The 26,496-nt window shown below is 37.2% G+C and overlaps 1 long non-coding RNA gene across 1 annotated transcript; it reads right to left on the minus strand.

The window, feature by feature from the left end:
- Window positions 1-283: 283 nt before the first annotated feature.
- On the minus strand, window positions 284-26,086 carry LOC122425563. Its single transcript, XR_006264902.1, has 3 exons — window positions 26,071-26,086; window positions 21,622-21,637; window positions 284-429 (listed from the first exon to the last, which is right to left on the minus strand). It is a non-coding gene; the product is annotated as an uncharacterized LOC122425563 (long non-coding RNA).
- Window positions 26,087-26,496: the final 410 nt, after the last annotated feature.

Here is a 26,496-nt window from a genome sequence, read left to right on the forward strand (position 1 = left end):
TTACTTCAACTTAACTAATTACATCTTCCACAATTCTATTCCCAAGTACGGTCATATACAGGGGACTGGGATGAGAAATTCATATATATTTTGAAGAGAAAATCCAACCCATAAAATGAGTATTTGTGACTCATCAGTGTTCATTTCTGTCATAGGAGTTCAGTCTTATTTCTCAAGGGAAGATCTCTTGGGGGTCTTCTGTAGTTCTCAGCTAAATTAGTGTGTAATAATCTGAGCTTCTCCACAGCAAATATCACCATAGTTCAGTCCAGTACAATTCAGTTCAATCACTCAGTCATGTCCAACTCTTTGTGACCCCATGGACTGCAGCATGCCAGGCTTCACTGTCCATCACCACCTTGCGGAGTTTGCTTAAACCCATGTAAACTGAGTCGGTGATGCCATCCAACCATCTCATCCCCTTTCATTCTCCTTTGTTCCTGCCCTCAATCTTTCCCAACACCAGGGTCTTTTCCAGTGAGTCAGTTCTTTGTATCAGGTGGCCAAAGCACTGGGGCTTCAGCTTCAGCATCAGTCCTTCCAGTGAATATTCAGGACTGATTTCTTTTAGGTGGACTGGTATGATCTCCTTGCAGTCCAAGTGATTCTCAAGAGTCTTCTCCAATACCAGAGTTCAAAAGCAACAATTCTTTGGCGCTCAGCTTTCTTTATGTTCCAACTCTCAAATCCATACATGACTACTGGAAAAACCATTGCTTTGACTAAACAGACCTTTGTTGGCAAAGAAATGTCTCTGCTTTTTAATATGCTGTTGAGGTTTGTCATAGCTTTTCTTCTAAGGAGCAAGTGCCTATTAATTTCATGGTTGTGATCACTATCTGTAGTGATTTTGGAATCCTAGAAAATAAAGTCTCTCACTGTCTCCATTGTTTCCCCCTCTAACTACCATGAAGTCATGGGACCAGATGCCATGATCTTAATTTTTTAAAAGCTGAGTTTTATGCTAGCTTTTTCACTCTCCTCTTTCACTTTCATTAAGAGGTTTTTAGTTCTTCACTTTCTGCCATAGGGTGGTGCCATCTGCATATCTGAGATTACTGATACTTTTCCTGGCAATCTTGGTTCCAGCTTGTGCTTCATCCAGCCCAACATTTTGCATGATATACTCTGCATAAAAGTTAAATAAGCAGGGTGACAATATACATCCTTGTAGTACTATTTCTCAATTTTGAACCAGTCCATTGCCCCATGTGCAGTTCTAACTGTTGCTTCTTGACATTCATACAGATTTCTCAGGAGGCAGTTCAGGTGGTCTGGTATTCCCATCTCTTTAAGAATTTTCCACAGTTTGCTGTGATCCACACAGCCAAAGGCTTTAGTGTAGTCAATGAAGCAGAAATAGATATTTTTCTAGAATTCTCTTGCTTTTCCTATGATTCAAGGGATGTTGGCCATTTGATCTCTGGTTCCTCTGCTTTTTCTAAATCCAACTTGAACATCTGGAAGTTCATGGTTCAGGTACTGCTGAAACCTGGCTTGGAGAATTTTGAGCATTACTTTGCTAGCGTGTGAAATGAGTGCAATTGTATATGATAGTTTAAGCATTCTTTGGCATTACCTTTTTTTGGGATTGGAATGAAAACTGACCTTTTCCAGTCCTGTGGCCACTGCTGAGTTTTCCAAATTTGCTGGCATATTGAGAGCAGCACTTTCACAGCATCATCTTTTAGGACTCGGAATAACTCAACTGGAAATCCATCACTTCTACTAGCTTTGTTCATAGTGATATTTCCTAAGCCCCACTTGACTTAACACTCCAGGGTGTCTGACCCTTGGTGAGTGATCACACCATCATGATTATCTGGATCATTAAGATCTCCTTTTTATTGTTCTTCTGTGTATTCTTGCCACATCTTCTTAATATCTTCTTCTTCAGATATAATGATATAATGGTCATTTGAATTAAATTAACCCATTGTCCATTTTAGTGTACTGATTCCTAAATTTGTCAACAGTAGGAAATAAGTCATTGAGGTTAGTTTCTTTTTAATGTAATAGATATATATTTAATTAACTTATATTAATCATATCCTACATTTAAATATATTTAAAATTTTGTATCATATGTTTTTATTAGATGTTCATAAGACATTTTGAAAAACTGGCAAAAAGCAAACATTACTAAATTTCAGAGTAGAATTCTTTTTTGTTTATGTGATTTAATTTTACATATGCATATATGGTATTTTTGAAATTGTTTTCCATTATAGTTCATAACAAGATATTGACTATAGTTCCCTGTCCTATACAGCAAATCATTGTTGCTTGTTGTGTATATGTATATATTTTTAAATTAGGAGTCTAGCATTCTATTTATATTAATTCAAATAACTATAATAAAAATGTCATACATTTTTTACTTAGGCAAAAATTCAGAAGTTTTCTAATATATATATGTATATATTATATGTATACTAAAGCTTTTCTACTACTATGTTTGATAAAGACTTGCAAAGCATCAGAAAAAGAGATGGATAAGCTGGAAAACATAAACTAAATGAAATGGGAGCACTAAATATGAAACAAGCAAAGTGAAACAAGCTAGATAAAAGTAAAATATCTTCATATAGTCCTTTTTAAAATATATATATATTTATTGAGGTATAGTTGACTTACAATGTTTCAGGTGCAGAGCAAGGTGATTTAGTTATATAGAAACATATATTATTTTTGAAATTGATTTTCATAATAAACTATTACAAGATACTGACTATAATTCCTTAAGCTATACAGTGAACCTTTGTTGCATATCTATTTTTTAATTAGAAATCTAGCATTCTAGTCATACTAAGTCAAACAAGTAGAATCAAAATATCATAATGTTTTTAGTTAGGCAAAAATTCATATGTTTTTAAATATTTATATAGTATGTGTTTATATATATACACATGTGCTACATATATATATATATACACACACACAAAAGCTTTTCTACTATACTTGATGGCTTGAGAAAGAACAACAACAACAACAACAAAAGAGATGAAGAAGTTGGAGAACATAAGCTAAATGAAATGGGAGTGCTGATTATGGTATAAAAAAACCAACTAGATAAAAGTAAAAGTTTATCATACAGTCCAGTTTTTTAAAACATGATTGCTCATTAGAAACATATCTGGAGCTCTGGCAAAAAGAAAAAAAAGCATCTTCTGGGCATTTGTATTTTTCAAAATATTCCAAGAGAATTCTTATATGCATCTGGATTTTAAAAACTGATTACAGATTTTTCTATTAAATTGTATAGCTCTTTTTTAAGAGGATGAACATTCTTTGACTTTACCTGAACTACTTACAGATGGTTTTCTAAAGCCAAACTGTTTCTTCTTGCTTAGTACTTGTAGGTCTGTTTCCACTTGGTACCCATTGAAGGCCAATCTCTGCTGAGGGTGATATGACTATCAGCTATTTTTAAAGACAGCCTTCAACAATACCTAAGAGCAGATTGGAGCCCAGAACCCTTTGAATGCATGAAAGGTGGAAGAGAAAGTGTCAATTGATATTAGAAATTACAGTCCTCATCACTAACCAGTTTTAAAACTATGTCCAAAAGCATTATAGCTTCAAATGTTAGCAAGTTTTAGTGCTCTTCCACATTCTTTGATATCAGTAATGATGATAAAAGTAAAAGTGAAGTAAAAACCACATAGAAAAAGAAAGAATTAAAAGAATTGCTCTCTGTAGTTTGTTCACCAACCATACCTTCTACATTTTCCTACTGAATGATTTTTGCCACCACAATATAATGAATATATCCTTCTCAATACTGTCTCCAGCAAAACCTATTCTGCAAATAAATGGAGTTAACATATTATAATATTACTTTACTGTTTTGGCACTAAAATGAAAGAGCATTACATATTTATCCCCAAATCCTCTCTCTTTCTCTCTTTCTATATGATTCCCTCTCTTAGAATATCCATTATCTGGATATACAATGAATTGCTTCAGCTTTGTAATATATAATAATTCTGGTTAACACATCCATTAAGTGTTCAATGTTCTATACACATGAACAAAGATAGATTGCTCAGTCACTAAATCATGTCTGAGTTTTTGTGACTCCATGGACTATAGTCTTCAAGGATCCTCTGTCCATGGGATTCTCCAGGCAAGAATATTGGAGTGGGTCACCATTTCCTCCTCCAGGGGATCTTCCTGACTCAAGGACTGAACCCGCATCTCCTGCATCTCCTACATTGGCAAGGAGACACTTTACCACTGAGCCACTGGGAGCCAAAGATAGATTAGGTCACTGTTGACAATAACCAGGTGGTTATTTCTTCACCTGATTTTTTTCCTGGAAATTGGGCATATTTATTCAGTTTCCTTGCTGTCTTTTAAACTTTGACCACTTTCCATGATATTAACTGGTTAGTTGCTATTTTACTTGTTTGGAAGCCAGGTGATTTGAATAAAAGCTACTAGATGCAAAATTATACATTTCAAAAGAAATTTACCAGTAGGAGAAAGATGAAATATATCTCATTTCTAGTTTTTCTCTTAAACTTATAATCGAGACAATTATTTAGATAATCCAAGCAGAAATCTTACGGTTTGAGTTGAATGAATTTTATTGTATTATTTTTCCTTTGAAAGATTGAGGATTCTGTTGTCTTGGTATTGTCTCTATCTCCTTGAGGTTTCAGTTCTTGGAGGTGTTTTAATTAAAATTATAAACAAAGCATTATAATACTCATATTTTATCCCCTGCACTATGCAATGTGTACTGGCATAAGACAAATTGCTAATTTAAATTCATTAGGCTACAACTTCTTCTTAATATAATTATAATAAAATTAACTCTAATTTTTCAACATCTATTTTCTCTAATTATTGTTGTTCAGTCACTAATGTCCACCTGTTTATGATCCCATAGACTGCAGCACACCAGGCTTCCCTGTCTTTCAATATCTTCCAGAGTTTGCACAAACTCATGTCCATTGAGTCAGTGATGCCATCTAACCATCTCATCTTCTGTTGCTCAGTTCTCCTCCTGCCTTCAATCTTTCCAAGCATCAAGGTCTTTTCCATTGAGTTGGCTCTTTGCATCCGGGGGACAGAGTTTTGGAGCTGCAGCTTCAGCATCCGTCCTCTCAATGAATATTCAGAGTTGATTTCCTTTAAGATTGACTGCTTTGATTACCCTGCTGTCCAAAGGACTATCAAGGATCCTCTCCAGCACCACAATTCAAAAGCATCAAATTCAGCTTTCTTTACGGTCCAACTCTCACATCCATGGCATGAATGCAGAAAAAAACCAAAAAGCATAGCTTTGACTATACAGACATTTGTCAGCAGAGAGGTGTCTCTGTTTTTTAACACACTGTTTAGGTTTGTCAGAGGGTAGACAGAATAAAAATCACAATCACAGAAAACAAACCAACATGATTACATGTGTCACAGCCTTATGTAACTCAATGAAAATATGAACCATGCCATGTAAGGCCACCCAAGACAGACAGGTCATGGTGGAGAGATCTGACAAACATGGTGCACTGGAGAAGGGAATGGCAAGCCACTATAGTATTCTAGCCTTGAGAACCCCATGAACAATATGAGAAGGCAAAAAGACAGGACACTGAAAGATGAACCCCCAGATCAGAGTGCTACAGGAGAAGAGTGGGGAAATAAGTCCAAAAGGAATGAAGAGGCTGAACCAAAGTGAAAATGATGCCCAGTAGGGTATAAGTCTGGTGGTGAAAGTAAAGTCTGATGCAATAAACAACAATATTGCATAAGAACCTGGAGTGTTAGGTCCATGAATCAAGATAAATTGAAAGTGGTCAAACAGGAGATGACAAGAGGGACCATTGATATTTTAGGAATCAGTGAACTAAAATGGACAGAAATGGGTGCCTTTAATTAAGGTAACCATCATATCTATTAAAATTGGCAAAAATCCGTTAGAAGATATGGAATAGCTCTCATAGCAAAAACCAACCAACCAAACAAAATACAGTATTTGGGTGCAAACTTAAAGGTGACAAAATAATCTTGGTTCCTTTTCAAGGCAAACCACTCAACATCACAGAATTGAAGTTTATGTCCAAATCCCTAATACCAAAGAAAATTAAGTTAATGGTTCTATGAAGACCTACAAGAGCTTCTAGAACTAAGGCAAAAAAAAAAAAAAAAAAAAAAAAAAAAGATGTCCTTCTTATCATAGGGGGCTGGAATGCAAACATAGGAAGTCAAGAGATACCTGGAGTAACAGGCATGTTTGGTCTTGGAATATAAAATGAAGTAGGTCAAAGGCTAACAGAGTTTTGCTTAGAGAACACACCTAGTCATAGCAAGCACCCTCTTCCAACAACACAAGAAATGACTACACATGGACATCACCAGATAGTCAATACTGATACCAGATTGATTATATTCTTTGTACCCAAAGATGGAGAAACTCTATATATTCAGCAAAAACAAGACCATGAGCTGACTGTGGCTCAGATCATGAGCTCCTTATTGCTAAATTCAAGCTTTAATTAAAGAAGGTAGGGAAAAACACTAGACCATTCGGGTATGACCAAAATCAAATCCCTTATGACTATACAGTGGAAGTGACAAATAGACTCAAGGCATTGGATCTGATAGGCAGAGTGCCTAAAAAATCTATGGACAGAGGTTTGTAACACTGCAGGAGGTGATGACTAACACCATCCCCAAGGAAAAGAAATGCAAGAAGGCAATATGGTGGTCTGAGGGGCCCTTACAAATAGATGAGAAAAGAAGGGAAGTGGAAGGCAAAGGAGAATGGGAAAGATATACCCAATTGAATGTAGAGTTCCAAAGAATATCAAGGAGAGATAAGAAAGCCTTTTTATGTGAACGATGCATGGAAAGAAACAATAGACTGGTAAAGATTAGAAATCACTTCAAGAAAACTAGAGATACCAAGAGAAGATTTCATGCAAAGATTAGCACAATAAAAGACACTCACCATGCCAACAAATTTAGAAAAATCAGCAGTGCCCACAGGACTAGGAAAGTTCAGTTTTCATTCCTATCTCAAAGAAGGGTAATGCCAAATAACATTCAAACTACAGCACAATTGTGCTGATTTTACAGGCTAGGAAGGTAATGCTCAAAATCCTCAAGCTAAGCTTCAACAATACAGGAACCACAAGCTTCCAGATGTAGCAGGTGGATTTAGAAAAGGGAAGGGAACAGAGGTTAAAATAACAACATCTGTTGGGTCAAAGAAAAAACAAGAGAATTCCAGAAAACACATCTATTTCTGCTTCACTGGCTGTGTTAAAGACTTTTACTGTGTGGATCACAACAAACTGTGGAAAAAGAGATGGGACTACCAGAACACCTTACCTGCCTCCTGAGGAACCTGTATGCAGATCAAGAAACAATAGTTAGAGCCAGAGGTGGAACAATCGACAGGTTCCAAACTGAGAAAGAAGCATGTCAAGTCTGAGTACTGTCACCCTGTTTATTTAACTTATATGCAGAGTGCTGTGCTGTGTGCTTAGTCGCTCAGTCATGTCCGACCCTCTGTGGCCCTATGGACTGTTGCCCCCCAGGCTCCCCTGTCCATGGGGACACAGCAGGCAAGAATACTGGAGAGGGTTGCCATGTCCTCCTCCAGGGGATCTTCCCAACCCAGGGATCGAACCCAGGTCTGCCTCAATGCTGGTGAATACTTTACCCTCGGGGCCGCCGTTGGAAATCCAAGAATACTGGAGTGATTAGCCTAACATTTCTTCAGGGGATGTTCCTGACCCGAAGTCTCCTACTTCGGTAGGAGGTAGGAATACCTCCTGCAATTCTACGAAGAATTGCAGGCAGATTTTTTTACTAGCTGAGCTACCAGGGAAGCCCCTATATGCAGAGTACATCATGCAAAATATTGGGCTGGATGAAGTTCAAGCTGGAATCAAGATTGCTGGGTGAAATATCAATAACTTTAAATATACAGACGACACCATCCTAAAGGCAGAAAGTGAAGAATTAACCACCTCTTTATGAATATGAAAGAGAAGAGTGAGAGGAAAAGCTGGTTTAAAACTCAACTTTCAAAAAAACTAAGATCATGGCATCCACCCCATCAATTTATGGCAAATAGGTGGGGAAACAATGGAAACAGTGATGAACTTTATTTTCCTGGGCTCCAAAATCACTGTGGACAGTGACTGAAACCATGAACTTTAAAGATACTGGTTCTTGGAAGAAGAGCTATATGACAAACCTAAACATTGGCATCATTTTGTCAACAAAAGTCTGTAAGGTGCATATAGTCAGAGCTATGGTTTTTCCAGAAGTCATGTACCAATGAGAGAGGCCATAGAAAAGGCTGAGCACCAAAGACATGATGATTTCAAACTGTGGTGCTGGAGAAGACTCTTGAGAGTCAGCAAGGAGATGACACCAGTCAATCTTGAGGAAATCACCCATAATATTCCAGAAAGGACTGATGCTGAAGCTGAAGCTCCAATACATTGGCCACCAGATGTGAAGAGGTGACTCACTGGAGAACACCCTGATGTTGGGAAAGATTGTAGGCAAGAGGAGAAGGGGACAACAGAGGACAAGTTGTTTGGATGACATCATGGACTCTGTGGAGATGAGTCTGAGCAAACTCTGAGATAGTGAAAGACAGGAAACCCCAACATGCTGCAGTCCATGGAGTCATAAAGAGTGGACCCAACTAAGCAACTGAACAACAAAATGGTTTGCCATAGCTTTCCTCCAAGGAACAAGTGTCTTTTAATTTTCTGGTTGCAATCACTGTCTGCAGTGATTTTGGAGCCCAAGAAGATAAAATCTGCCACTGTTTCCAAGTTTTTCTCATCTATTTGCCATGAGGTAATGGGACCAGATGTCATGATCTCAGTTTTTTTAATGTTGAGTTAAGCCAGCTTTTTCGCTCTCCTCTTTTACCATCATCAACAGGCTCTTAATTCCTCTCACTTTCTGCCATTAGAGTGGTTATTGATATTTCTCTTGGCAATCTGGATTCCAGTTTGTGATTCTTGCAGCCTGGCATTTCACATGTGATGTTCTCTGCATATAAGTTAAACTAGCAAGGTAACAATATACAGTCTTTTTTTTTTTTTTTATTAGTTGGAGGCTAATTACTTTACAATATTGTAGTGGTTTTTGTCATACATTGACATGAATTAGCCATGGATGTACTCTTTCTCAAGTTTGAACCAGTTCATTTTTCTATGTCTGTATTAATTGTCACTTCCTGTTTCACATATAGGTTTCGTAGGAGACAGGTAAGGTGGTCTGGTATGCCCATCTCTTGAAGAATTTCCCACAGTTTGTTGTGGTCCACACAGTCAATGGCTTCATAGTCCATGAAGCAAGAATAGATGTTTTTCTGGAATTTTCATGCATTTTCTGTGATCCAATGGATGCTGACAATTTGATCTCTGGTTCTTTTGCCTTTTCTAAATCCAGTTTGTACATCTGGAATTCTCTATTCACATACTTTTGGAGCATATATTATCAAGCCTTACCTTGATAACATGTGAAATGAGTACAATTGTAGGGTAGTTTGAACAATCTTTGGCATTGTCAAGTCATTTTCTGTAATGTTTCTGGCTCTCTCATGATTAGTTCCTAATTCTTCCTTGATACATAATCAACTTTATTCATGATGTTTTCCCAACAGTCTTGAAGACAAAATTTTTCTCCTTTCTATCACCTAAGCTAATTCAGTGTAGGCTACCTTCTAATTCTCAACCTCTCACCTCAATAGCCACCTACATATAATAATTTAGTTTTTGGATTTGAAGCAAAACTTTTGTAATTTAAAAGGGTATTTTTACATCATTTCATTCATCCTAAAATGTTGCTAGGAATTTTTTGAAAATGAAATTCAAATTCAGGTAGATCAAGTGATTAATCACATTAAGGTGACTTACACACATGACACTGGGTCTGGGACTTGGGATTTAGTACATTTGAGCCCAATTTTATTTATTTTTCATTATATTATAGTGTTCTAGACACAGTTCATTGCATTGTACACTGCTAATGTACTTATACTGGTAAGTGAAAGTGTCTTCAGGAGGTCAAAGGATAAAATAACTGATTTCCAGTATCTAAGTATAGAAAAGCAATGTTTCCTGATATACTCTTCCTTTATACTGTGCAATACAATTGTAAATGAGTAAAGGGAAATGGGTTAGACATGGACAACAGCCTTGTCTAACTCAATGAAACTATGAGCCCTGCCCTGTAGGGCCACCCAAGACAGATGGTTCATGGTGGAGAGTTCTGACAAAATGTGGTCTACTGGAGAAGGGAATGACAAACCACTTCAGTATGCTTGCCTTGAGGACCCAAAGAACCATATGAAAAGGCAAAAAGATAGGACACTGAAAGATGAACTTCCCAGGTCAGTTAGGTGCCCAGTATGCCACTGGAGATCAGTGGAGAAATAACTCCAGAAAGAATGAAGAGATGGAGCTAAAGCAAAAGCAACACCCAGTTGTGGATATGACTGGTGATGGAAGCAAGGTCTAATGCTGTAATGAGCAATATTGCATAGGAACCTCGAATGTTAGGTTCATGAATTAAGGCAAGTTGGAAGTGGTCAAATTTGCCTTTTGATGGCAAGAGTGAACATCGACATTTTAGGAATCAGCAAATTAAAATGGACTGGAATGGATGAATTTAACTCAGGTGATCATTATATGTAATACTTTGGGCAAGAATCCCTTGGAAGAAATGGAGTAGCGATCATAGTCAACAAAAGAGTTCAAAATGCAGTACTTGGATGCAATCTCAAAAATGTTAGAATCATCTCTGTTTCCAAGGCAAACCATTCAGTATCACAGTAATCCAAGTCTATGCCCCGACCAGTAACGCTGAAGAAGCTGAACTTGAACAGTTCTATGAAGACCTAGAAGACCTTTTAGAACTAACACTCACAAAAGATGTCCTTTTGTTATAGAGGACTAGAATACAAGAAACACCTAGAGTAACAGGCAAATTTGGGGTGCAGAATAAAGCAGGGCAAATTCTTGTAGTACAGAATAAAGCAGGGCAAAGGCTAATAAAGTTTTGCCAAGAGAACACACTGGTCATAGCAAACACCTTCTTCCAACAATACAAGGGAAGATGCTATACATGAACATCACCAGCTGGTCAACAACAATATCAGATTGATTATATTCTTTACAGTCAAAAATGGAGAAGCTCTATACAGTCAGCAAAAACAAGACCAGGGGCTGACTGTGGCTCAGATCATGAACTTATTGCCAAATTCAGACTTAAATTGAAGAAAGTAAGTAAAACTACTAAGCCATGCAGGTATGATATAAATCAAATCACTTACAATTATACAGTAGAAGTGTGAGATAGATTTAAGGGGTTAGATCTGATAGACAGAGTGCCTGATGAACTATGGACAGAGGTTCACGACATTGTACAGGAGACAGGGATCAAGATCATCCCCCAAAAAAATAAACACAAAAAATCAAAATGGCTGTCAGAGGAGGCTTTACAAATAGCTGTGAAAAGAAGAGAAGCAAAAGGCAAAGGAGAAAAGGAAAGATATGTCCATTTGAATGCAGAGTTCTAAAAATAGCAAGGATAGACAAGAAAGCCTTCCTCAGTAATCAGTGCAAAGAAATAGAGGGGGGAAAAAATAGAATGGGAAAGACTAGAGATCTCTTCAAGAAAATTAGAGATAACAAGGGAACATTTCATGCAAAGATGGGCTCAATAAAGGATAGAAATGGTATGGACCTAACAGAAGCAGAAGATATTAAGAAGAGGTGGCAAGAATACACAGAACTGTACATAAAAGATCTTCATGACCCAGATAATCACGATAGTGTGATCACTCACCTAAATCCAACATCCTGGAATATGAAGTCAAGTGGGCCTTAAGAAGCACCACTATGAGCAAAGCTAGTGGAGGTGAATTCCAGCTGAGCTATTTCAAATCCTGAAAGATGGTGCTGTGAAAGTGCTGCACTCAATATGCCAGCAAATTTGGAAAACTCAGCAGTGGACACAGGACAGGAAAAGGTCAGTTTTCATTCCAATCCCAAAGAAAGGCAATGCCAAAGAATGCTCAAACTACCACATGATTGCACCCATCTCACACACTAGTAAAGTAATGCCCCAAATTCTTCAAGCCAAGCTTCAATAACATGTGAACTTCCAGATGTTCAAGCTGGATTTAGAAAAGGCAGAGGAACCAGAGACCAAATTGCCAACATCACCTGGATCATCGAAAAAGCAAGAGAGTTCCAGAAAATCATCTATTTCTGCTTTATTGACTATGCCAAAGCCTTTGACTGTGTGGATCACAATAAAACTGGAAAATTCTGAAACAGAACACCTTACCTGCCTCCTGAGAAATCTGTATGCATGTCAGGAAGCAACAGTTAGAAATGGACATGGAACAACAGACTGGTTCCAAATAGGAAAAGGAGTACATCAAGGCTGTATATTGTCACTCTGTTTATTCAACTTTTATGCAGAGTACATCATGAGAAACGTTGGGCTGAAAGAAGCACAAGCTGGAATCAAGATTGCCAGAAGAAATATCAATAGCCTCAGACATGCAGATGACACCACCCTTATAGCAGAAAGTAAAGAAGAAATAAAAGAGCCTCTTGATGAAAGTGAAAGGGGAGAGTGAAAAAGTTGATTTAAAGCTCAGCATTCAAAAACTGAGATCATGGCAGCTGGTCCCAACACCTCATGGCAAATAGATAGAGAAACAGTGAAAACAGTGGCAGACTTTATTTTGGGGGGCCCCCAAATCAATGCAGATGGCGAATGCAGCCATGAAATTAAAAGACCCTTACTCCAAGGAAGGAAAGTGATGATTAACCTAGATAGCATATTAAAAAGCAGAGACATTACTTTGCCAACAATAGTCTGTCTAGTCAAGGCTATTGTTTTACCGGTAGTCATGTATGGATGTGAGAGTTGGACTATAAAGAAAGTTAAATGGGGAATAATTGATGCTTTTGAACTGTGGTGTTGGAGAACACTCTTGAGACTCCCTTGGTCTGCAAGGAGATCCAACCAGTCCATCCTGAAGGAAATCAGTTCTGAATATTCATTGGAAGGACTGATGTTGAGGCTGTAACTCTAGTACTTTGGCCACCTGATGTGAAGAACTGACTCATCTGAAAAGACCCTGATGCTGGGAATGATTGAAGGTGGGAGGTGAAGGTGATGAGAGAGGATGAGATGATTGGATGGCATCACTGACTCAATGAACATAAATATGAGTAAACTCCGAGAGTTGGTGATGGACAGAGAGGCCTGGCCTGCTGCAATCCAGGGGGTCTCAAAGATTCAGACACGACAGAACATCTGAACTGAAATGAACTGAAAAGAAAATGTGAATCAAAATTGATTGGAAAAGAGAAAAAGAGTGCCTTGTGAATGTGTCCTGAAATAAAGTGTTTGGGTACAAATAAATGTCAGAGAGGGAATCATGATCATGGGGGGGAAATACTAAGATTTCCATTTCTCACTTTTCTGTAATTGGGTGAGTTTTTGAATTTATCATTGATGATCTTTTTAAACTTTTTTTTGAAACAGAGAAGGTATTTGCCTGGGTAGTCATTTGGCCATGTGGACCAAGGATTTCCACAGTTATATAGACTAACCTAACTACTTTTGACTGAAAAATGTGACTACCATACTGGAATATTCTAAATGAGAGCACTTCTTACATGATCAGTCCTTTAACACTAAGATATAACACATATAAGCCAGGATCACATTCCAGTGTACCACAGCAAGTAGAAAAAAATATATTTGCAGGTTTATGCAGTGATTGTTTTATTCATGCCAGTCACGTGTGTGTGTGTGTGTGTGTGTGTGCATTTGCTTACATTTTCTAATTAAATTATTTGCCCATAGTATCCATTGTATTTGGATAATACTTATATTCTCCACATGAATTAATATGATGGATATTCTTCAGTATTATATATATATATATATATATATACATATATAAACAAATGGGATATTTACAAAATTCTCATTCAGAGCCCTAAGTTGGCCTCAGAGGGACAGAAGTTATATTGGCAACTTGATATAGATTTTCCCAAGGAAAGAAACGTTGAGAGCATTCAGATATCATTGTCTTTCACATTCTTTTCCTTGCCCTCATCTTAGGCCTCAGTAAAAGTGAGAAAAATATATTTTTTGTTCCATCAAAAGGTTTGCCTTGATATTAAAAAGCAATCGACATATAGAACTTGGAGAAGAGTTTTTTTTTTTTTTGTGCCCTAATGAATGAATTAAAATTTACTTTTAGAATCATTTTCTTTATGATACTGTTTCTGATTTCAATGGCCTAAAAATAATGTCTCTTTTGAATATGACTCATTTTGGAACCAATGTTCTAAAGACATATGAATGTGAATGCCATTGAATAATTTAATGGGACTGTGCAAAGCAAATAGAGCCGTTCGAGTCCTTGCCAACAGAGTAGGGAAAAGCTGAATGCAAGAAACTTTGTCTGCACAAGTAAACTGTTCTACTCAAACACATACAAAAAGAGGCAGATGATCAGCCAGCTGCCACTTTTTATGTATAGCAAACAAACCCAATTATATAAGGAGGAATGTTCAAGTTGGCATTAAAAAGTTATCAGAAGGCCTGCAGAGATTCCCTCTGGAGCCTCCAAGACCAGATTCGGTAGCCAGTCATTTCTACTTTCTTAGATAATGTGCAAGGGCCATGGTGCTGATTAGCTCTTAAATCACACTCTCCCAGGAAAAAGTAAAGCCTTTAATTTTGTTAGTGGGCAGAGACATGTCCTGGGCTTCCTGTTTTTCACCTTAAATACTGCCCTGACAGGTGTAAGACACAATATGAGAATTATGTTGATGTCTGTGTGTCTGTCTGTGCAAGAAGAAGTTGAAGAATTTGCTCCTCTGAGGTGTACATTGATTCTTTATTAAATTAATAGGAAAAGGTTCCCCATGAATTTCAATTCAGAATTAGTATGTAAGTCATAGGGAATAAATCAAAAGTAAAATAAATAAATATTTAACAACTTAAATTTTTAAAATTTTGTGTATGAGAACTATAAGTAAAAGAGAAAGACTCACCCAGGGAAAGTAATTCCAATAAATATGAGAGAAGTTTGACCATCTTAATATGTAATATGCAAGTCAGTGACATTTCAGGGATATGAGTAAATAATTAACAGGTGAGATAAAAATAAACAAAAAATAGGCAACCTCACCATCAATAAAGTGTCATTCTAATTTTTTGAGGTCGAGTCATTATTAACTGGGATATATCAAGTTAACTTACCATTAACTGATCTACCACCAACTAACATATTGGAAAATATAGGGCTTTTTTTGTTTTCTCTTTTTAATGTGACATCTACCTACAATTAGCAGAGAAATACCTATAAGTAATGGAAATGGTATGCAATCATTGAGTCTTTAATATATAGTATTAAATATTTAGCTGTTGTTCAGTCCCTAAGTCATGTCTAACTCCTTGCATGAACTGCAGCATGCCAGGCTTCCCTGTCCTTCACCATCTCCCAGAGTTTGCTCAAATTCATGTCCATTGAGGCAATGATGCTATCTAACCGTCTCTTTCTCTGCTGCCCCCTTCTCCTTATGCTTTCCATCTTTCCCAGCATCCGGGTCTTTTCCAATGAATCAGCTCTTGGCATCAGTTAACCAAAGTATTAGAGCTTCAGCATCAGTCCTTTCAATGACTATTCAAGATTGATTTCCTTTAGGATTGACTGGTTTGATCTCCTTGCAGTTCAAGGGACTCTCTAGAGTCTTCTTCAACACAATTCGAAAGCATCAGGTTTTCAATGTGCAGCCTTCTTAATGATCCCACTCTACCATCCGTACATGACTACTGTAAAAAACATAGCTTTGACTATATGAACATTTGTCAGTAAAGTGATGCCTTTGCTTTTAATTAAATGATAATTATTTTAATACATAAGTTTTAATGACTTTATTTAATTGCTCTTTCACACTTACCTATAAATTCACAAATGAATAGAAGATCATTTTCCTGGAGATTAATGCCTTTCTCATGGACAGAGAAAGAAATTTCTCTCTCTTTCTCTCTCTCTATCATATATATATATATGACAAGCTTTCCCAGATACATCTGCCTTTCCTCCATCACACAGAGCGTGGTTCACTTACCTGCATCTACACAAGAGTATTACTGAGAACTCAGCTCAGGGAAAATAATAAAGTGAAAACATATATCAAGCCAGTTCTCTGGAGTTTTCATGGTCTATTTCTTTGCTGGAAGCAAAGATGGATAAAAGTATTTACCTCTTAAATGTTTACCTAATATTGTATGAAGCAGTGACCTTAAGTGGTCTTCACAGCTCATAGACCACACACACAAAACTATGAATGAGCAATTTTTATTCCCCTGAAACTAATGGTTCTAGCACACTCTTTTCCACTTCTAGAGAACTGCAAGTAAAGTCTCTGATAAAATTACTATAATTCATAAATGGCAGCGACCAGATTTCTGAATTTAGGTAAAAGTGGAAGATGTAATGGAAAACAGCAGAGAAAAATTGTCAGACCTTTATTAGAAAAGGTTGATTCAGTTGACTTGGAACTCCAAATTTTACCTTGTGTAATCAATTAACTAACCAATATTCATAACTTCAACCAATGCCTCCTGTGTGTCAAGATATAAACTCAAATTCCTTCAAGAGCCAGGTAGTCAATGAGACAAACAGGTAGGAGATCTAAGCTGAACATTTTGTAAATGTACTTCTACATATTGATGTGGCTACTCATTTGTTTTTCTCCCTCTCATGCATGAGTATAAAATCCACTGATATCATAACTTCTGGTTTTGAAAGAAGTCAGAAATTGATACCTATGTGTAAAATTTCCATAAAATAAATTTTGAAACCAATTATTTTTGTTTTAAAAACACATTATTTTATTTTTAAATACATTATATTTGCTTTAAAATGCATTATTTTTGTTTTAAATCAATATTTTGTTTTATAAACAGGCTAAATAAAATGTGTTTTTGTAGAATTCAGCTCACAGGTTTCCAGTTACAAAATTTTGGGTAAGACATTGTGCTAGACATTTTTAAGTGAGACACTGAAGTTTTAAGTTGTAATTGTTGCTCTCAAAAGCTTTCCATAGCAATGAAAAAAAAGGTATACATAGAAACATGAATTTTAAAAAAAAAGCATAGAACAATCTCTCCCACTTCCTTTCTGTGAAACTAGCAACAGTAGGAACCATATACAGAAGGATGACTGAACCCAGCAAGCTGAAGATATGGTCTGGTGCATTTGAAGTCCATGAAGGTTAAGAGTTGGTAGATTGGGGGTTTCATAGTGTTGAACTGGGGAGCCAAACTACAGGAAAAGAAAAATAAAATTAGAATGAACCTGAAATATAGGATCAGAATTGAAGATATTGCTACAAGGTCATACTTTTACACATATACAACTATATATATACATATATATATAGTTATATACATTTATATGTATATACAACATATATATAACATTGTATAAATTTATACAAATATAAATTTTATATATAACCTCAAAGTAAGTGGAAAGCTAAACTTATACTAGATACACAAAAGAAAATGAGAAACATATCTAAGTGTACCACTAAAGAAAGTCATCTAGCTACTTGGGCAGAAAGTAATAGAAGAAGAAGAAGAAGGAGAAGAAGAAGAAGAAAGAGAAGGAGAAGGAGAAGAAGAAGAATATATATATATGTATATATATTATATTTATGTATATATTCATATTTATATATGCTTTTCTAAATCACCAACTCAATGGACATGTGTTTGAACAAACTCCAGGAGATGGTGAAGGACAGGGAAGCTTGGTATTCTGCAGTCCATAGGATCACAAAGAGTTGAACACAACTTAGCAACTGAACAACAAATTAAATATAGATGTATGTAGATAGGTATAGAAGTTATAGGTATATAACTTTTATATATAGATATAAGTGTGTGTGTGTGTGTGTGTACTCACACTTGTTTTTTAACTCTCTTCTCTGAAATGACTTGGAGCAATGACATTCCAGTATCAGCAAGAACACTGAATGTCCAAATCTTGGTTTCCATGTAACATTTCCAGTAAAATAAGTGGAGAGAAGTAGAAGGAAAATATAGAATAAGCTTATACCATTTTTCTGGGCCAAAAAGTAAAAAAACAAACAAACAAACAAACAAAAAAACCCTCAAATAATAAAGAAGGTAAATGAAAGAGAAAAAGAAGCTAGACTGAAAAGGTTTTTAGTAACCCCAAACTAAAGCAATTTGAGAATCTTTTAAATTTGTATCCTAAATCATTGGAGAAATTGGAAATCCACAGAACCCACTAGGAAGAAAGAAGGAAGGAAAGAAAAAGACAGGCAGATAAACTCACTTTTTAATAGAATGACAACTAATGAATGTAGCAAAAGTGAAGTAATTGGAAAATTACTCTTCTGTAAACACTAGAGGAATAATTAAATTGTGGAAAAGACATCAGTGAATATTAAGATTACAAAAATGAAAGTATTTGCAGAAGGTTATATTTATACAAGAATCTTAGGATATCTTAATGCAAAATATTTATTGCATATAATAACTTTATAGAGTAGAAAACTCTACCAGATAATATCTCAGTCAGACTGATTTGAACTCCCATAAAGGAGCTAAGAGAGTCATCTAGAGCCTCAATTTTACAACTGTTCCCCAATGAACATCTTCAGGCTTCCTGACTTTTGTGACAAGTGGTGCTTACAGGGCAGTATATATTTGCATTCTTAAAAAAGCTGCTGCCTGGGAATATGGAAGAGTTTTCCAGACAAACAAAAGGGATACATAAGATAAAAAGATATAAAATGTGGCAACAAAAAATTTTTAAAAATGAAGGGGAGAGTAAAATGCAGAGTTTTAGGATATGTTCAAATCTAAGTCATCTAAATGAAGTAAAGTATTACAAATATAAATTTTATATATAACCTCAAAGTAAGTGGAAAGCTAAGCTTATAGTAGATGCACAAAAGAAAATGAGAAACATATCTAAGTGTACCACTAAAGAAAGTCATCTAGCTACTTGGGCAGAAAGTAATAGAAGAAGAAGAAGAAGAAGGAGGAGAAGAAGAAGAAAGAGAAGGAGAAGGAGAAGAAGAAGAAGAAGAAGAAGAGGGAGGGGGAGGAGGGGGAGGGGGAGGGGGGAGAGGGGGGAGGGGGAGGGGAAGAAAACAGGGGAACACCAATGTAGCCAGAAAGCTAATATCAAAATTGCAATAAGTACATATTCATCAATAATTATATTAAATGTAAATGAACTAAACTCTCCAATAAAAAACACAGTGTAGTTGAGTGTATAAAAAATAATACCCGTGTACATGCTGCATACAAAAAATGCTCTTTGGATGTAAAGGCACACAAAAGACAAGTTAAGACATGGTCTTCTGGTTCAAGATGGCAGAGTAGAAGGACGTGCGCTAATCTACTCCTGCAAGAGTATCAAAATTGCAACTCGTTGTTGAACAACCATTGACAGAAGTTTACTGGAACCCACCAAAAAGATACCCCAGGTCCAAAGACATGAAGTTATAGCAAGACAGGTCCAAAGACATGAAGTTATTGCAAGGAGGGGTGCAATTCTGATAAAATCAAATCCTATACCCACCGGCTGGGTGACCCACAGATTGGAGAACAATAATACCAAAGAAGTTCTCCCACTATTGTGAAGGTTCTGAAACCCACATCAGGCTTTTCAGCGTGGGGATCTGAGAAAGGGTCAAGGAATCACCAGGAAATCTGGCCTCGAATTCCAAGTCCAGGATTCAATAGCAAAATAACTAAGACAGAAAAATGGATAAATAACCTGGAGGAAGAATGGTGGAAATCTCTGCCACAGAACAGAATATAGAAAAAAAAAAAAAAGAGAGAGAGAGAAGAAATGAAGACAGTCTAAGAGACCTCTAAGACAACATTAAACACACCAACATTCACATTATAGGGGTCACAGAAGGAGAAGAGAGAGAAAAAGGACCTGAGAAGATATTTGAAGATATAATAACTGAAAACGTCCCTACCATGGTAAAGGAAATAATCAACCAAGTCCAGGAAGCACAGAGAGCCCCAGGCAAGATAAACCCAAGAAGCAAGATCCCAAGACACATAATAATCAAGCTGACAAAAATTAAAGACAGAAATAAAACATTAAAAGCAGCAAGGGAACAACAACTAATAACATACAAGGGAAGTCCTCTCAGACTCTCAGCTAATTTCTGATAAGCTGACTTCTCACCTGATAGATTTTTAAACTTGTAGAAGCTCTATAAGTCAGGAGGGAATGGGATGATATATTTAAACTGATGAAAACGAAGACTCTACAACTTAGAATATTGTACCCAGCAAGACTATCCTTGAAATTTGATGGAGAAATCAAAAGCTTTCCAGACAAGCAAAAGTTAAGAGAATTCAGCACCAACAAACCAGCTTTAATAAATGCTAAAGGAGCTTCTCTAGGCAGGATACCCAAGAAAAGGAAAAGACCTACAGAAAATAAGCACAAAACAATTAAGAAAATGGTATTAGGATCATGTGCAGTGCTGTGCTTAGCTGCTCAGTCGTGTCCAACTCTTTGTGACTACATGGACTGTAGCCTGCCAGGTTCCTCTGTCCATGGGGGTTCTCCAGGCAAGAATACTGGAGTGGGTTGCCATGCCCTCCTCCAGGGGATCTTCTCAATCCAGGGATTGAACCCAGGTTTCCGGTATTGCAGACTCTTTACCATCTAAGCCACCAGAGAAGCCCAAGAATACTGGACTGGGTAGCCTTTCCATTCTCCAAGGGATCTTTCCAACCTAGAAATAGAACCAGGGTCTCCGGCATTGCAGTCAGATTCTTTACCAGCTGAGCTAACAGGGAAACCCAATAGGATCATACATATTGATAATTACCCAAAATTCAAATGCACCAACCGAAAATCAGATTAGCTGATCAGATGAAAATATTTACATTTATGTAATTCCACTTACCACATGACTCAGCTTGACGCCCTTCCCCTACAATTGTATGTCATTATTTTAAATCATTAAGTTAATCATAGTCCCATTATGGATTGTGACTGTAATTATCTTTTTAATCTGGTTATTGATTGTGTAAAATGATAAACATCTTTTACTATTGTGACTATGTAATTATTGTTCACTTAATACCATTATATCATGATTGGTCAACAGAAAAATAATAAAACTCTATATCACCAAAATGAGGATCTAATAGAAAAACCAATTCAGTTCAGTTCAGTCACTTAGTCCTGTCTGACTTTTTGCAACCCCACGGACTGCAGCATGCCAGGCTTTTCTATCCATCACCAGATCCAAGATCTTGCTCAAACTCATGTCCATCGAGTTGGTGATGCCATCCAAGTGTTACGTAGTTAGAATAGGAAAAAAGAGTCCAGAACGGTAGTGGCAAAAAGACAAGGGAAAAGACCACAAAAATAGAACAAAGGAAGGTACAAGAACTGGATTGAGAACATCAGGTAAAACAAACAGCTCTACTGGCTAGCCCAATTTAAATACCTCAGGCTCAGGGGAAGGAGGAAAAACATATGAAAAGAGAAGTGAAAATTGAGCTGCAGACTTCTGTTTTCTTTCATCTTTTGGGTAGGCCCACCCTCATGCCTCCAGGATGTATTTTCCTTAGTGTGCTAAATAAAGCTGAGCTGTAACATGGAGCTGTAACACTGGTCTGACTATCGCTTCAAATTTTTGCTGCGGAGCAATAGAACTGAGGAAATTACAAACTCCCTCAACACAATCATCTAATCCTCTGTCATCTCTTGCTCCTCCTGCCTTCAACCTTTCACAGCATCAGGGTCTTTTCCAAGGAGTCAGTTATTCACATCATGTGGCCAACCAAAGTATTGGAGCTTCCCCTTCAGCATCAGTTATTCCAATGAATATTCAGGATTGATTCTTTTAGGACTGATTTCTTTTATGATTGACTGAATTGATCTGCCTACAGTCCAAGGGACTCTCAATGGTTTTCTCCAACACCACAGTTTAAGAGCATCAATTTTTTGGTGCTCAGTTTTCTTTGTGGTCCAGCTCTCAAATCCATGCGTGACTACTGGATAAACGATACCTTTCATTAGACGGAACTTTGTTGGTAAAGTAATGTCTTTGCTTTTTAATATGCTGTCTAGGTTGGTAGCTTTTCTTCCAAGGTATAAGTGTTAATTTCATGGCTACAGTCACCATGCATACTGATTTTGGAGCCCCCCCAAAAAATGAAGTCTCTCACTGTTTCCTTTATTTCCCTATCTATTTGCCATGAAGTGATGGGATGCAATGCCATAATCTTCGTTTTTTTGAATGTCGAGTTTAAGCAAGCGTTTTCACACTCCTCTTTCACTTTCATCAAGTAGCTCTTTAGTTTCTCTTCTCTTTCGGCCATAAGGGTGGTGTCATTTGCATTTAAGAGGTTATTGGTGTTTCTCTAGGCAGTCTTGATTCCAGCTTGTGCTTCATTCAGCCTGGCATTTGGCATGATGTATTCTACATATAAGTTAAATAAGCAGGGTAACATTACACAGTCTTGAGGTACTCCTTTCCCAATTTGGAACCAGTCCATTGTTCCATGTCTGATTCTAACTGTTGCTTCTTGTCCTGCATACAGATTTCTCAGGAATCAGGTAAGGTGGTCTGGTATTCCCATCTCTTTAAGAATTTGCCTGTTTGTTGTGATCCACACAATCAAAGGCTTTAACCTAGTCAAAGCAAAAGTAGAAGGTTTTTTTGGAACTCTCTTGCTTTTTCTATGATTCAATGGATGTTGGCAATTTTATCTCTGGTTCCTCTCCCTGTTCTAAATTCAGCTTGAACATATCAAAGTTTTCTGCCCACGTTCTGTTGAAGCCTAGCTTGGAGAATTTGGAGCATTACTTTGCTAACGTGTGTGTTGAGTGCAATTGTGTGGTAGTTTGAACATTCTTTGGCAATGGCTTTCTTTGGAATTGGAATGACTGACCTTTTCCAATTCTGTGGCCACTGCTGAGTATGCCAAATTTGTTGGCATATTGAGTTCAGCACTTTCACACCATCATCTTTTAGGATTTGAAATAGCTCAACTGGAATTCCATCACCTCCACTAGCTTTGCTCATAATGATGCTTCCTAAGGCCCACTTAACTTCACATTCCAGGATGTCTGGCACTAGGTGAGTGATCACACCATCATGGTCATCTGGGTCACGAAGATTTTTTTTTTGTATAGTTCTTCTGTGTATTCTTGTCACTATAATAATTCAGTTCAGTTCAGTCACTCAATTGTGTCTGACTCTTTGAGACCCCATAAACCGCAAGATGCCAGGCCTCCCTGTCCATCACCAACACCTGGAGTTTACCCAAACTCATGCCCATTGAGTTGGTGATGCCATCCAACCATTTCATCTTCTGTCATCCCTTTCTCCTCCTGCCTTCAATCCTTCCCAGAATCAGGGTCTTTTCCAATGAGTCAGTTCTTCACATCAGGTGGCCAAAGTATTAGAGTTTCAGCTTCAACATCAGTCCTTCCAATGAACACCCAGGACTGATCTTTAGAATGGACTGGTTGGATCTCCTTGCAGTTCAAGGGACTCTCAAGAGTCGTCTCCAACACTACAGTTCAAAAGCATCAAATCTTCTATTTTGTAGATAAAATAAGGCAACTTCAAGGAACAACATGGTGGACAGAGTGTTCAGAGCAAATTCATCTACAAACCACACATATTACCCTATAACTACTTTATATGAGGGCTGTGACAGGAACTCTTTAACGGAAGAAAATCTGCAATGCATTTAAAAAAGAGATGGAACATTTTCTCTGCCTGTTTTGTGCTCTTCTTTGATCTTCTTTGCTTCTCTTGCAGCCACATTTTTTTTTTTTTTTTCTTTTCCTACTTTCAATCTGTGGAAGCATTAATGAATACCTATGAGAGGGAGCTTGGGCTATCTGAGGCCTTCATTTTCAGTACATTAGTTAAGAGAACACAATTCTGCTGAGCTCTTGGGTGAACTCTGGGTTGGTTTTGTGTAAAAAATTCTCAAATTGTGATCAGAAAATGGAGGCTTTCATTCCTGAATGTCAGTCTTCAAGAAATGAAGGAAAACAAACAAACATAAAAACTGTGAGTGAATGCCTTGAATTAATTAAGCTCTTACTTCTCTAGTTATTCACTAACAAGACAGAAGAGAATGATGCTGATATCACCAATGATGGGGTAATATGTTATCCTTTTTAATGAATAAAATGTTTGTTAACTAAAAAATAATAGTTAATTGTGTAGAAGATAGACATAGAACATGAGAATTTACAGCTCATTAGCACAAATTGTGTTATATAAAATGATTTTAGAAATTGAGAGACCTTAATGTTATAATGGTCTTCCCTGATAGCTCATTTGGTAAAGAATCTGCCTGCAATGCTGGAGACCCCAGTTCAATTCCTGGGTCAGGAAGATCCACTGGAGAAGGGATAGACTACCCTTTCCAGTATTCTTGGGCTTCCCTTGTGGCTCAGCTGGTAAAGAATCCACCTGCAATACAGATGACCTGGATTTGATCCCTGGGTTGGGAAGATCCCCTGGAGAAGGGAAAGGTTACCCCCTCCAGTATTCTGGCCTGGAGAACTCGTGGACCATGGGGTCACAAAAAGTCAATTACAACTGAATGACTTTCACTCACTTTCAATATCATAATGTATCATATTTGCTATATTTATAATAGCAACTCATATTTATCAAAATTTAATTTGTGGCAAGTACTGTTGTAATTAAGTCTACTTAGCTGTGACTGTACACAATGAAAGCCTTACATATAAGGAATATATAAAGGGCATGCTTGCATGCTCAGTCATGTATGACTCTGTGGCCCTGTGGACTGTAGCCTGCCAGGCTCCTCTAGTCATTGGATTTCCCAGGCAAGAATACTGGAGTGGGTTGCCATTCCTTCTTCAAGGGATCTTCCCAACCCAGGGATGGAATCTGAGTTTCAAAAAGAGCAAACAAAAATTAAGACAATATATGTTGAAACTATATATACATTTTTATACATACATGTTTCTTATAAATTTGTATAGCAATATTTTGATTGAAGAAAAATAGAATGGTTGTAAGTGATAATAGTCCTTCAAGTCAGACAGTGTCAATGTAATGTTCACTTAAAACAATCAGTCCCCTTTGTAATGCCAATTAAAACTTCAGTCTGCTGTCTCACTAATAGCCAGAGTTGATCAGAAGGATATTCAAGTTGGAATATGGCATTCAATCAGTGATTTTTCCAAAGATTTTAAGAAAATGTTTTAGAAATATCTTAGTAATTTATTATAAAAATACATAAAAGTAAATTTTCTTATTTATCCCTGAAAACAGAGGAAAAACCTAGCTGGCTACCCCTACCCTTTTTGGCTGTTCCTGGATGGGGTTTGGGGAAGAACTTTTTCAAGAAGCAGATTGGGGTGAAAGACAATCTCTGAGAAGTATAAGTTTTAAATCACTAAACTAGATCTCCAATATCTTAATAAAATCTAAATTTCATGATCCACATGATTCTAATGTCTTGGTGTTAATGATATTTGGTCATTGGAAAGCTCCAGGAGGGCATGGTAAAGGAAGAAAATTTGTAGTAGAAAGTTTCTAAACATTGTCTAGACTATCAGTTTTAATTAGTGTTGACCCTAATATTACCTCAGCTTTGTTTTTATCAGTCCAATCTATCTTCCTTATTTATTTCTTGGTATCCAGGAACTTACACAAACCTCAGATTAATTATAATTAACCCTGTGTTCTATGGCGGGACTTCTCTGGTGGCACAGATGATAAAGAATCTGCCTGCAATGCAGGAGACCTGGGTTCAGTCCTAGGTTGGAAAGATTCCCTGGAGAAGGAAATGGCAAACCACTCCAGTATTCTTGCCTGGAGAATTTCATGAACAGAGGAGCCTGGCGGGCTACAGTCCATGGGGTCACAAAGAGTCAGACATGACTGAGCTACTAGCACTATGGTCTATGATAACTAGAAAGATACAGAATCAAGTTTCTTTTCGTTCAGCCACTCAGTCATGTCCAACTGTTTGTGATCCCCATGGACATATGGGGCCATACCAGGCTTCCCTGTCCCTCACCATCTCCTGGAGTTTGCTCAAACTCATCTCGACCTAGTCAGTGATGCCATCCAACCATCTCAGCCTCTGTCATCCCCTTCTCCTCCTGCCTTCTATCTTTCCTAGCATCAGGGTCTTTTCCAATGAGCCAGGTCTTCAAAACAGGTGGCCAAAGTGTTGGAGCTTCAGCATCAGTCCTTCCAATGATTATTCAGGGTTGATTTTCCTTAGGATTAACTGGTTTGATCTTGCTGTACAAGGGATTCTCAACATTCTTCTCCAGCACCACTGTTCAAATGCATCAATTCTTTGGCACTCACCCTCATTTACGGTCCAACTCTCACATGCATACTAGTGGAAAAACCATAGCTTTAACTA

Source organism: Cervus canadensis, chromosome 23 (genome assembly GCF_019320065.1).
Source record: "Cervus canadensis isolate Bull #8, Minnesota chromosome 23, ASM1932006v1, whole genome shotgun sequence".
In the NCBI taxonomy this organism is placed as follows: Eukaryota; Metazoa; Chordata; class Mammalia; order Artiodactyla; family Cervidae; genus Cervus; species Cervus canadensis.